Consider the following 14,183-nt stretch of genomic DNA (forward strand, 5'->3'; position numbering starts at 1 on the left):
ATGTGTCCTTTTCAGGAATTTGGTCTAGAATTCTCTAAAGGATGGAAGGATCAAGTTTGCTGAGAAACAGAAGCTTCGAACGTAAGCTGATTCAGACCCTAAGGAAGATGAAACCCTATTTGTTGAGCCTGAGTAGGTAATGATGGTCAACGTCACTGAAGTCCTTGACAACAAACTAGATGAAGTCAACATCCTCGACTATTTTGAGCAGGTGATATTGGTATATTCTAGATCTGAATAGGAACTAATATATTTCCTGAAAAAATGTAAACTCAAAGACTCAGAAGTTATGCTTTACCCCCGCTACAGCGTAATCTTCGACAAAGAGGCTGCAAAAGAGATGGAGAAAATCAAACCTTACACCCACCAACAAAATAGGTTTGGTAAGCAAGACAAGCAAAGCATATTTGTCTTTGGCAAGAGGGGAATCCCTCATGAAACACAACAAAGCAGGATTTATGTCCCACATGTCAATGTCCCCTTAGGCGAATGGGCCAGACCTGCCAGAAAAACAGACAATGATCAATGCAAGTTGAGGTCAATTGAAGTTGGTACATGATTGTCGTACCATGACAATTCACAAGTATCTAAGAAGTATTCTTATAATTCCATAACTACATGGGAAAGAATCACATGACCAAGACACATTGGGGAATGTAGCAACATAAGAAGAATGTTGCCTTCAAAGCAGAAAGTTCAAGTAAAAGTGACAGTGTACAAGCCATGAGTGAAGGCAATTGGACCAAAAGGCTTGTGAAACAAAGGTTATTCCCTCCTTTTCCACTTGTGGCAAAGCCCAAGGAGAAACATACCACACATGACCAAAGACGAAGACATGGCCACTGATGATTTTGATTATGGTTTTGAACCTGAACTAGATATAATTTGTAACATGATATATGTGTTACCTATTGAATATGATACGGTGATTGAGGTGGCCGAATAAGAAGATAATGGTTTGCTAGGGAGTTGGCAAAGCATAAACCCTTGTGTTATTATGTGATGAAAGATGACTATTTTGATAAAGACAAAGTTATATTTAAAAGACCTGATATGATAATGCAGGGGAATTTGGAGCCATTATTCATTAGGGCCAAGGTCGAGAATGTGGGGATAAATAAGGTTTTAGTTTATGGGAGAGCTTGTATCAATATAAGGCGACATTCTTTGATAATGAAAATCAGAAAATTTGGTACAGACTTGAAGCCCCACAACATGGTTTTATCAAACTATGAGGGAAAGACCAGTAAACCTTGAGGGGTTATATAGGTGGAGGTTGTTGTAGGCGCAACTTCCAGGCCCACTTTATTCGTGGTTGTTCTGACCAAGGTGAACTACAACTTACTCCTTGGTCGAGAATGGATTCATGGGGCAAGGGGAAGTCCCTTTGAAGATGCATTAGAGGGTCACAATTTGGAAAACTTTTGGAATTGTTGAGAACATTGAAGTTGATCAAAGTTACTTTTTGGCTTATGTAGATCACATAGACAAGACTAACTTTGATAGACAATTGGCGAATATTTCTCCATGTACCCCTGTTGGAAATGGATTCTCCTTACGGGGGATATATACTACTCAATAAAGGTACACACACTCATGGATTTATGTGGGAATATGATACCATCGGAGGACATAATGGATGGTCAGAGTTAGATGAGAATAATGACTGAGTCGAGCGCACTTTCTCGAGTTTTGGCCTATATGGCTGATTATAGAATAAAAGCGGCCTTATAGGCCGAAATTCAACAAAAGATGGTTGTCAAAGCCATAGCAGTTGAAACTTTTGTAGCAATAAACATAGGCTAGAATGGCCAAGTATCAGCTTCAAAAAGTTGCAGGCTCGACTACATCTATGATGATGAGCCTTTGGGATTTTAGAAAGATAATATAACTTCAACCAAGAGGATTCATGCCTAATACCCTTTCGAAGAGGTCGATTTAGGAAATGGTACAATCAAAAGGCCTACATTCATAAGTGACAAGATTGAACTAAGCCTGAACTCTCAGATGATTGAGTTGCTAAGGGAGTTCAAGGGCTGCATTGCTTTGGATTATGATGAAATGATAAGGCTCATTTGAGAGTTGGGGGAATTGAAGATACCAATTCGACCAAACAAGATATTTATGAATTAGATACCAAAGAGGTTTGCACCATAGATAATATCAAAGATTAAAGAAGATATCAAAAGGCTTCTCGGGAATAAGTTCATAAGAACTTCCAGGTACGTCGAATGGCTATCAAATGCTATTCTTGTAATTAAAAATAATTAGACTCTTAGAGTATGTATATAATTTAGTCACCTAAATGCTTTTACTCCAAATGATGAATACCCAATTCCTGTGGCAGAAATGTTATTTGATTCAGTTGGAGGCTTTGAGTATCCAAGTCTTTTAGGTGCTGAAGGTGAGAAAAATACACAAGAATGGGGGGTAGAATTGTGTATGCCCAAAAATCTCTTCTAACTTTTGATTTTGGAACATAAGATTATGAACCCCATTCATAGTTTGATACTAGAGTGAGTAACAACAGTGAAAGGTTTACTTCCTTTTCTTAACTTTATTTCAGAACCTAAGGTGTCAAGCTCAGATTCTGATACAAGTAAAAGGCTGAATCAGATTAAAGTTTGACTTCAGATTTTATTTCACAACAGAATATTAATGTAGAAGTAAATAAAGAGACACACAATATATCATGGTTCCTCTCAAACCGAGAGTAGTCCAGTCCCCTTGCAGCACAAGAGATTTTCACTATAAACATTCAAATTACAATTTGCTCAATCAAACTAGAAAGAGAGTTATGCTAAAGCTCTCAAGCAAGAGACTTCCTTGTCTCAATCATACCAGATCAAGACTTCCTGCTCTATCCGTTCAAGACTTCCTACTCAATCCCATGGAAAGAGACTTCTTTCTCAATCCTACCAGATCAAAAATTTCTGCTATGCCCGCAAGCATGAGACTTCAATGCCTAAACAACCCGTCTAGGACTTCCTGCTCTTCCTGCAAGCATGAGACTTCAATGCTCAATCACCATGATCGAGACTTCCTTACTCTGTTCTCAAGCATGAGACTTCAATTCCTGAACAACTTGTTCAGGAATTCTTGCTCTTCCCTCAAGCATGAGACTTCAACGCTCAAGCACCCAACAAGAGACTTCATTGCTCAATCTAACAAAAAGAGACTTACTCTGAGCAAAATCGCTAGAGTCTTAAGATTCTAAGAAAAGAGTATGGTATTAACCTTATGTTAAATGTGTGCTTCTTGGATAAGCAGATACATAAAGGTTTACACTTTTAAGCAGAATATGAATTGTTTGCTCCTGGGTGTAGAAGAATGAAGTTTTCATTCTTCTTCTATCCTTGCATAGATTTTCTTCTTTATTGTGCCTTTCTGTTATGGTGAACGTATTGATCATTTTCACTATGATCTCACACATTTAACCTTTGTGGTTATATTTTCCATTTAGTGAGTATTTTTTTTATCTGTGTTTTCTATATAAACACAATACATGTCTCTCTCAACCCATATTGTGAACTGGTATCACATCTTTGTGAACAGAATCACGTATTCTTCAACCCACATTCATTATTTTTAGAGATCTACTTGATAGGTCTTGAGCAACTCTGAATGTTTTCAATCTTCTTCTTTAAATAGATGTTGAGAATATATTCGTTGAAGATTGAAACTACTAACGGTACAAGTAGCTATTGAAGGTCTTTAGTTAGTGTACAATAGAGTGAGATTAAAACTCAACTAGCATAAAGAAGTTGAGAGAAGTAGAGAAAAGTTTAGAGAAGTTGGAGAGATTAGATCCTAATAACATAACTTTATGCTGATTAGACATAACTTATATTGTTGTCACGTGATCTTCTTTGGATAACTTCTGACTAGAGACTTCTTGTAGACGTTTGTTGAAGCTTGCTTAGAGTCATTGTTATCCTTATACTTAGCTTCCTAAATAAGAGATGTTTTATATAATTAGTTAAAGCATGATCAGAAGCTAAAGCGTATCTTCAAAACTTGGTTGGAATGAGACTTTAGAGTCTATAGTTCATAGATTCTGAGCTTGCCTTCATCATAGTCTTTATCAGAACTAGTCTGGATGAACACTTTCAGAGTTGATGACTTAATGTAGACAAATTCCTTTGAAGCAATATCTTCATAATTTTTGATGAAGCTTGTTCAGAAGATGCAGAGTCATTCATTTAAAATAGAGTCTACTTGCTTCAAATGATTCCAGTCTTCAGAGCTTTGTTGATCTTTGTATTTCAAGCTTAGGTTCAGCATCTGAAAGACTTGAGTAGACTCTTCAGAGTTTAAAAGCTTGGTTTTGATCCTTCAGTTTCAGAACAACTTTTCTTCCCTTTAATGGTTCTTCTGGGTGGTTACCTTAATTTATATCAAGGTTAATGTCTTTTGATCCTGCACACTAGAACAACCATTAGTAAACCCTAGTGTTCTTTAAATACTTTTTTATCATCAAAAACTTTTAAGGGCATGAATAAATATCGTTCCAATAGATGGTTATTCTGGATATAACCAAATCTTTATTGTTGAGAAAGATGTGTCAAATATAGAATTTTGATGCCCTGGGCCTTAGGGACTTATGAATGGGCAGTGATGCCTTTTGGCCTAAAGAATGCTTGTGCAACCTACCAAAGGATGATGAATCATATGTTTCATGATTTCATTGAAACCTTTATGCATGTATACATTGATGATATAGTCATTAATCCTCATCGAAACATGGTCATATTGACCACCTTCAATAGTCCTTATAAAGGATGAGGGAATATGGATTTAAAATGAATCCATTAAGGTGTGCTACCATTGAGGGAATAAAGGACGAAGGGAAACATGGTCATATTTGATATGACTTAAACCATATAGATTTAGGATATATAAAGTTTCCAAGAAGAAATTAGAGGAATTAATTGAAGTAAAAAAAAAAGTTGGTTCCCCTACTATATTTCCCTCAGGATTGTCAAAGTCAAAACTGGTGAGGTTGAAGGGTTGGAAGACTTACAAAATCCTAAAAAATTTGAAATTTTTGCCATTGATAATTTTTCAAATAATGATTGGCAAAAACCAATCATATAATTTTGGGATATTCACTAAGAACAACATATCAAAATATCAAATACAAGACACTAAGTTATGCTATTATTGGCAACAAGTTATTTAAGAAGACTTCAAAAGGAATTCTACTAAAATTTCGTAGTGAAAGTGAAGCCTATTTGGAAGTTTTCAATGTCCAAAGTGGGTCATGTGGTGTCCATCAAGCAGGACATGAAATGAAGTGGCTTTTGTTTCGACAGGATGTGTATTGGCCAACTATATTAAAAGACTGCATACAATTCGCCAAAGGGTGTCAAGAATTCCAAAAGCATGTAGGGATCCATGCCCCTGCCAGCGAATTACATTCAATTATCAAGCCTTGGCCATTCAGATGATGGGAATTAAATTTAATTGGAGAAATTCAACCCACATCATCTAGAGGTCATAAGTACATCTTAGTATGTATATATTATTTTACCAAATGGGTCGAAGATGTGCCTCTAATGTTGATCAAGATAATGTGATCAATTTTATTCAAAGTCACGTCATTCGTAGGTTTGGAATTCCTTAAACCTTAACCACTAACCAAGCTTCAGACTTTATAGGTCGAAAGATGGTTAAGTTTGCTTTAGACTCAAGAATCAAAATTCTAACTTTTACCCCTTATTATGCTCAAGAAAATGGTAAAGTTGAAGTTGCCAATAAGATCAAAATAGGCTTGATTAAGAGACAGGCATGTCAAAAGTTTTGGCATAAGACCTTGGACGAAGCACTTTGGGCTTGTCGAACGTCTCCTAAGGAAGCAACTAATTATACTCCTTTTCGACTAACATTTGGTCATGATGCAGTCTTGCTTGCTGAATTATACTTACAATCATTTAGAATCCAAAGGCAATGTGAGATTTCATTCGACCATCATTGGAATATGATGTTATATGAGTTAGTCGATGTAGACGACGAGAGGTTAGTTGCCTTAAATGTTCTTATAAGACAAAAAGAATGAACAGTAAAAGCTTATAATAAAAAGTTTAAGTCGAAGGCTTTTACAATTGGCGACTATGTTTGGAAGGTAATTATGATTATGGATCGAAAGAACACAGCTTTAAGAAAATGGTCACCAAACTGGGAATGGTCATTTTGAATTAATCAAGTGTTCTCGAGTAACGCTTATGAAATTAAGGAGTTAGATCCTAATAGAAGAATTCTAATGGTAATTGGCAAGTACTTAAGGATGTACAAGCCCGTGTTATAAGAAATCAAAATATCAGGAGAACGATAATATACAAGGAGATATAATGCTAAAATGGCGTTCATTTAAAGATGCCAAAATGGCAGTGTCATTGATACAATGAAATCAAAATACAAAGAGCCAAAAAATTGAAGACATTAACTGAGTTTTTATCTTTTCAAAACGCAATTTCGCATGCATAATTCTTTTGTCGATCATAGCATCCTCAGTTTTTAGCTTGTTCATCTCATTTCCCAGTGCACGAGTGTTCTTAGCATGTTAAATTCTAGCATTGGCCTCTTCGACTAATTTCTTTTTGATAGAGGCCAACACTGAAGTGTCAGTTTCAGCTTTCTTTTTCTCTTATGCTTCAATCTTTTGTTGCAGTTCATGCATATGTTGTGTCTGTCACATCTCAAAAAAATACGACCTCGAGAGCGTTCGCGTGCTCGCGGATATAATTGAACAGAGTCTCCACCGAACTTTATTTATTTTAAATAAGGAAAGTGAAAATATCGATAAAACCCTTAGAAGAAAAAAATAAGATAGTCATTATTCTTTGCTAAAAATATTAAAAGGTTGACTTCTTTGTTATTAGTCATGGAGAGCCTTAAACAATTGGTTAGTATGTCTGTAATAGGTATGGGTTCATGACCACCATTTTTGGTGGTTCAAGGTTTCTTGTCTCATGTTTTCTTGCCCTTTACCCTCAAAGTATTCTCCTATTTATAGGTTCGAACCTCCTTCTCTTTTCCCTCGTTTTACTCTCCATATTCCTCATAAATATATATATGGTAGTAACGCTTGTCATCCCTAGAATTGCTATGCAACGCCTGCCTCTTCAATAATTATAACTCCTCTGTCATAATGCATCATTTTGTAATTGTTTCTTACGACCCTTCAAATGACATCTTAGCCTTGTCATCTAATCCGACTTGCACAAACTAGATCATTATCGACTTACATGAGGTCGACTTCGTCTTGCTTATTTTGATACCCTAACCGAATTCCAATTAGTAGGTATAAACATGGTTATCCGACTTGTTAACATCACCATACTTGGTTGTCCCACCAACTCGGCCTCAGGGAATTATGGGATGTACATAATGTTCTAATGGATAATTCCTAACTTCATAACCGATGAATGACCTTTGGCTATCCCTTCTAGAATCTGAGATGGATGCCTCCTTTCCAAGTAAGCCATCACGAGCACATCTGAATCCCGGGATGCACATGTTACCCGACTTTTTAATAAATTTTCCAGACTATACACAGGCCATATCAAAATCCGAGAAGTGAAATCGGTCCTAAAATTCCCGGGATCTACAAAGCCCCCAAAGCACGAGGCCTATAAGGGTGCAAAGTTTGTAAGGATGAAGTGTTTTGAGTTCTATCTCGGGTCTCCTAAACTGGACATAAACACATTTAATCAAGCAAGCTCTCTTAAACTTGTGATCTTGATGATGGATTTATTCCTGAGGAATTTTATCTTGATGCACATTTGTGAAGATTTACGACTTTAATGAAGTTGGAAAAAGTCGCGACTTTAATAGAAAAGATGGAGAAATTTATTGGGCTCTCTATCTATGGTCATTGTAGAGTCCGGTAGATTCTTAACACATGAAGTCGGAGATCCCCAATGGGTTCTCGGCCCGTGGTCGTTGTAGACCCGCAACGGATTATGCCAGAGACTTTCAAGTTGACTGGGCTTCAGTTAGGCCAAAGATTTTATTAAACGTTACCCGACCGCAACCAATTATGTCAGAGACTTCAAGTTACTTGGACTTCAATTAGACCAGAGATTTTAATTAATTTAGCCCGACCACAATTGATTTGCCTCTTGTGTAGATCTTTGTCATTCTCAACCCCTACTTTATTGAAGGATAAGTCTTTGTTCGGTCTTTGTTCCGACAACTAACATAGTTTCAAAAGCTTAAAAAAGAGGAGGTGCCTCCCACCCTCATTGGGGAAGGAGCAACACTCATTTATCTAATGTAAATTCTAAATTAATTTACAAACGACAGAGAAATTAACTCATCTTATCTGACAATAATCTAAAACATAATTAGGATTTATCTAGCCTATTGATTTTTCCGACGATCTTGCTTGATGATTTATGTTAGCTTACATTTTGGTACTCCCAATATATCGTAGCATGTTTTGCCTTTTTATGGGCGACTTGTTGTTATCTTTTAATCTTTAGTACAATAGTTCCATGTTCATCCTACGATTACTAATAGTTTCCTGCAATTGAAACATCTCTTTGCTGAGTGTGTTCATTATTAATAAACATATTTTCAGAACCCTGACTAGTAAGAGAAGCGCCCTCATCAATGAATATACTTCTTGTAGTTATACTGGAATTTCCAATAATAGACTCGGGATCGATCACTTATGAGTAAGAAGGGCCACTCTCTCTAATGTTTTAGTTGCCACCTGATCGTATAGATGGTAAAACATATCAACCCAGAAGGTATCTGATACAAACTTAATCGAACATACTTGAGCAATTGTTTCATTGGAACCGATCTTCAACACTTCAATAATTAAGGTAGGTGGTATGCAGACAACTAGAGCAATGATTGAAATGTAGGCATATATATTGGTGCTATCCATATGAGTCTGAAGGAAGAGTTATTATATAATATGAAAAAACATTAGTACATAATGAAGTGATAGAAGATATATATAATCAACCATGGCTTTCTTTGAATAAATATTCCTGTATGTAAAGCCAGTTGAATGAGAGTTCAGTCAATGATGCCATTGACACACCTGCATAGATCATTCACATATAAAACGAAACACAAAAAGAAGTAGCAGCTTGTAATTGTGACAACTTAGCCTGTAAGGTTGTTGCCATCTTACTAACAGTTGTGCTCTTGTTTGAGGCTACAAGAGTTGCATAGGACGGCCTGAACATAAAGATCCGCAATTATTCAAATTAGACACAAAATCAATTACTGATATATCCCTAATATTGTTACTATATTACCACCCATGAATTATCAGGCAATCCAAAACAAAAACATCATCCAACAGCTTTCCATCTCAGGCATGTAGATTCTTCATCATATATTAGTTATATCTTCAATGCAGTACAAAGTATGTATGTGATCCAAGTAATACCATCTAACTACAAATGCCTACACTGAGTACATGTATATACCGGAAGTCGTAACCACTATTGTCCGACATCATCATGTTGCAATGTCGACTCCGATACACTTGCAGCTTGCACATGAAATCATACAGAATGTTGTAAATGCGAAACAGACTTTATAAACTCAAATTGCGGAACATAATTGTTGGAAAAGAGGAAAACGAAGAAGTTACCATAAGATGAACATCAACACATTTCCCATCAACACCAGGCCGGTTCCATAGAGGTTTAGGAGCACTAATCTCTTTCTGGTCATCACTAATCTCATTGTCAGTAATCACCATAATTGTTTTTCTCTTACCATGACATCAAATGTTTACCTTCTCATTTTGGTGTACCTAGTGTCACACCGCATATCTCCATCCGTAAATGTATCTTAGCCGCGGTTTTGTCTCATAATTGTATTTTCCAAACATTAGAGACCAATAGCTTGGTTTTCTTGAGAATCAGCTGCACGCATTGGAGATTAGCTTCGTCCTGGTATCATATCGGATGTTGGTTTCATACTGGTACCGCATTGCAGATCGGCTTCCGATCAGAACTGTCACAAAATAGATACATTCCCACATTTGAATACTTTGCTTCCGCCTCCTTCAATATCCTGACGTTCTGGTTACGACGGCAATGACGAGAATATCTTAAGCGAGAACGGATTCCGGTGGAAGCCGCCACCTCTCCTCACCAATCATGTTACAGGTTTTACAGAAAAACATCATCCAGAATTAATCAATGACAAATTAATTATCTGAACTATCAACAAACCAGGGATATTTCCAATAGATCAAAACAAAAAGAATAGGAAAAAAGGTCACCTTAATATCACTGACTACAGAGCTTTTGTAACGGTTTGCGGACACTAATCATAGAGGGAAGTTGTTGCTGATAGTCAGAAGTTGTATCGACTCTGGCGATGATGAAACCTTCGCTAAAAACCTCTTCATGAGATCGTAAAACCAACGTCGATGAGGTCCGCTCTTCTCCAGATCTATTCCAACTGGGACCAGGAAAATGATACAGAGGAAGTATTGAGAGAACGGTCCTCGAAAATGTTTGAATCATTTGTTCACTAAACCGGAAATCGATGATAATGAGATACGACGGCGAATTTGAGAACGTATAGGATCTGGATTTCAGGACTTAGGCGACATCCTTGAGATATCAACCGGAATGTTGATTTCACCACTGCCGTCATTAATCCACGTCGCTATTGATGTTATCGTCGCCGCCAGTAGTGGTAGCGTCACCAACTGAAATAGCATCGAGCAACACCTTATAGTTATCTTGTATGACCAGCAGAATAATCTACCATGGAAGGCATCGTGTGGCTAAAGTGAAACATGATTTTCTTTGTTATGGAAATGTTTTAACAGAGTTCAATGATGAATGTCAAATGTTCTTTGAAAAAAATATTAAAATGGTGACTTCTATGTTATTAGTTTGGGAGAGCCTTTAAGTGTTGGCTTCATGGTGTCTTATGTTTACTTGTCTTTTACTCTCCAAAAATTCTCCTAAATACATCTATCTCTTCATTAATTATAACTCTTTTGTCATAATGCATCATTCTGTAATTATTTCTTAGGATCCTTCAAATGACATCTTATCCTTGTCATAAGATCTGACTTACACGAACTAGATCATTCTCGACTTACATGAGATCGACTTCGTCTTTCTTATTTTGATACCATAATCGGATTCTGATTAGTAAGTATAAACATAACTATCTCACCTGTTAACCTCACCATACTCGGTTGTCCCACCAACTCGGCCTCAGAAAATTCTGGGATGTACATAATTTTGTAATGGATAATTATTAACTTCATAACCGATGAATGACTTTTGTCCATCCCTTCTAGAATCCGAGATGAATGTCTCATGGCCGAGTAAGTCATCCCAAACACACCTGAATCCCAGGATGTACATACTACCCGACTTCATAATAAATTTTTCGGGCTATACACCGGTCATATCAAAATCCGGAAAGTGAAATCGGTCCTAAAATTTTTGGGATGTACAATCATCGCAACCAAATTCGGGTACGGGAGTCGATTATGCAAGGGAAATGTATTAGTACCACCTACGTCTATTGTACTCAACATGAACATTTTAGTTTAATTTGCGATTTGAATGTTAGCTTATGTCATTTTTATTCTTCAAATGATAAAAGATTGAAAAGGAAAAATAAAAGGGGTCGCAACAAGATTTTTATTAGGGTGTTTGATGAGATTGTGGGTCTCGCTCCTATGTATCCTCGGGTACAATGAGGAATTCAAAGTGTCATAAGCCAAATTTTGTTCACCCTTCATATGTTTTCTAGTGACACTTTGTTTGGAATAAATGAAATGACACAATTGATAAAAGGGTATGTGTAAGGAGCTATCAGGGTAAAGTCTTGTGTTTGAATCTCTTTTCTTCCACTTTTAGAGTTTTTTTTTCTTTTTTTTCCTTTTAGAGTTTTTCTGCTTTTTATGTTTTATTTTATAATTAAAATTGCACTTTTTTATTTTTATTTATTTATTTTCGAATATTTTATTATTTTATTTTTAATAATTATTATAATATTCATTTTTTATATTTTTAATTAAAAAAATCAAAAAGATTCGTATAAAATAAAAATATTTTTGTTATTACGTTTATCAAATTATTTTTTATTATCAAAATTTATTTTTATTCAATTTATTCCTAAAGATTATGAATCTTTTCAAAAATCAGATAAAAAGAAATAGTTATAAAAATAGACAAATCTGATTCAATTTGATCAAATTTTTATCCATAAATCCATAAATCGCACAATTTTTTTTATATTTTTTTATTCATAATTACAAACTTACTACCCTAAAGTTGTTGTTCTTTACATCAAAGAACAACATCAAATAAACCATAATTTAAGCTCCAATCATTCTCTGCAATAAATTATTAATGTTATTTTTCTTGTTATACCGTTAAACATTTTGTTATTATCTCTTTTTCTATTATATCAATTTATGTTTTCAATATCAATGAAGAATAATTTTATAAAAAAATTTATAATTTATTTTTTTCTCACACAATTTTCTCTCTCATAATATATTATTAAATATGATTATAATAATATGTGGGGTTTTATTCCATAAATAAAATAAAAGAGAGCTAGTTAAAAATCATTAATTGCATTATATATAATTAAATATATTATATTTATTTGAAGTTATTTATTTGTAAGAGAAAATAATTAAATATTATATTTAGTTAAAAATCATTAATCGTATGAAAGAGAAAATAATGTATTATATTTATTTGAAGTTATTAATAATTAAATATATTTAATTAGTAAGCTTTTCAAAAAAAAAATATAAGTATGATTAAGGACAACTTAATATCCTTATTTAATATTTGAGATGAGACACTAATTAGCAGCATCCAAAAATTTAAAAGTCATAAAGATTATAAAATAAAGTATTACTATAACTAATTAGTAGGACCAAGATAAAATTTAATATTAAATTGATTAACTATAGAATAAAATCAATTCTTTAACCCACTAATATTTTATAAATTGGTAATTTTGTTAATTTTAGCTTATTTAAGGGGTTAATATTAGGTCTTAGTTGTTTAGTTAATTTATAAAAAATGACTAAGTAAAAAATACTAAAAGTATAAAATATTAAAATAAATTTAATTTAGGTTAGTTAATGATCATAACTAATATTTAGTTCATTACAAAAAAAAAATACAAAATAATTAATTTTAGTTAAATAATTTGGTTTTATTAGGTTTTTCTTTTACTAATTTAAGTTAGTTAATTTGAATTATTAATATATATGAAAAACACAAAAATCCAAAAATATATATCTTATCCTATTTCAATTAAAAAATACTAAAATTATGTGGTATTTCATTCATAAAAATCAAAATTCTCTTTATTTAAAATATTAAAAAACAATAACTATGTATATATGGTCACACTTTATTTTTTAAAATTAAATTAAAAATATATTTTTGTAAATCAAATTGATTGACTAATGTCACACCTTATCAATCAACAAGATCTAAAATCAACTCAGACACATTCAAATGTTATTTTCTCTACCCTTGTGCATTGAGACATTTTTTAAATAAGTCATTACCCGCCCCCGATGCGTTGAGATCTTTTCATAAATTAAAAACAACAAAACACACAATACTTTTCTAACCGAACTACGGTACTCTCATCATTCAGATTGATTGAGGGTACGTAGACATAGAGTTGAAACACTCTAGCGAATACAATTTTAAAAAACTTTTTTGTCCCTTTTATAATTAAATCAATATTTTTCTTTTAAAAAATAAAGTAATTTTCTTATAAATAAATAAATAAATAAGTAACCAGGCAAGAATAAATAATCTAAACAAATGTCTCTTAGACAAACACCCAGCACTAGAGAAGACTCTCATTGGGTACAATGAAAGTGAAGGGTGTCTAATACCTTCCTCTTGCTTAACTGACTTTTGAATCCTAGGTCTCACCCTTAACCTTTAGGTTTTATCATTATTTTCTTGTTCATTAGGAATGAATAGAGGATGATGGTGACTCTTTAAATTTCCCAACTGCGACAGTTGGTGACTTTACTAGCGACATCCCTAAAGAGAGTCAAACCTACCCTTTAGTTCTAGGATTGTTTGTTTTGCTTGCTTATTTGTTTATTTTCATTTTGTGACACTACTTTATGTATTTATTGCATTTCTTTATTACTTTTATTATTATCCTAATATTCAAGGGTT

At 34.1% G+C, this 14,183-nt stretch overlaps 1 long non-coding RNA gene across 1 annotated transcript; it reads right to left on the minus strand.

The window, feature by feature from the left end:
- Window positions 1-9,199: 9,199 nt before the first annotated feature.
- Window positions 9,200-10,969, minus strand: LOC127105325 (uncharacterized). Its single transcript, XR_007794987.1, has 2 exons — window positions 9,620-10,969; window positions 9,200-9,517 (listed from the first exon to the last, which is right to left on the minus strand). It is a non-coding gene; the product is annotated as an uncharacterized LOC127105325 (long non-coding RNA).
- Between the last annotated feature and the right edge of the window lie 3,214 nt (window positions 10,970-14,183).

Source organism: Lathyrus oleraceus, chromosome 7, assembly GCF_024323335.1.
Source record: "Lathyrus oleraceus cultivar Zhongwan6 chromosome 7, CAAS_Psat_ZW6_1.0, whole genome shotgun sequence".
Classification (NCBI taxonomy): Eukaryota; Viridiplantae; Streptophyta; class Magnoliopsida; order Fabales; family Fabaceae; genus Lathyrus; species Lathyrus oleraceus.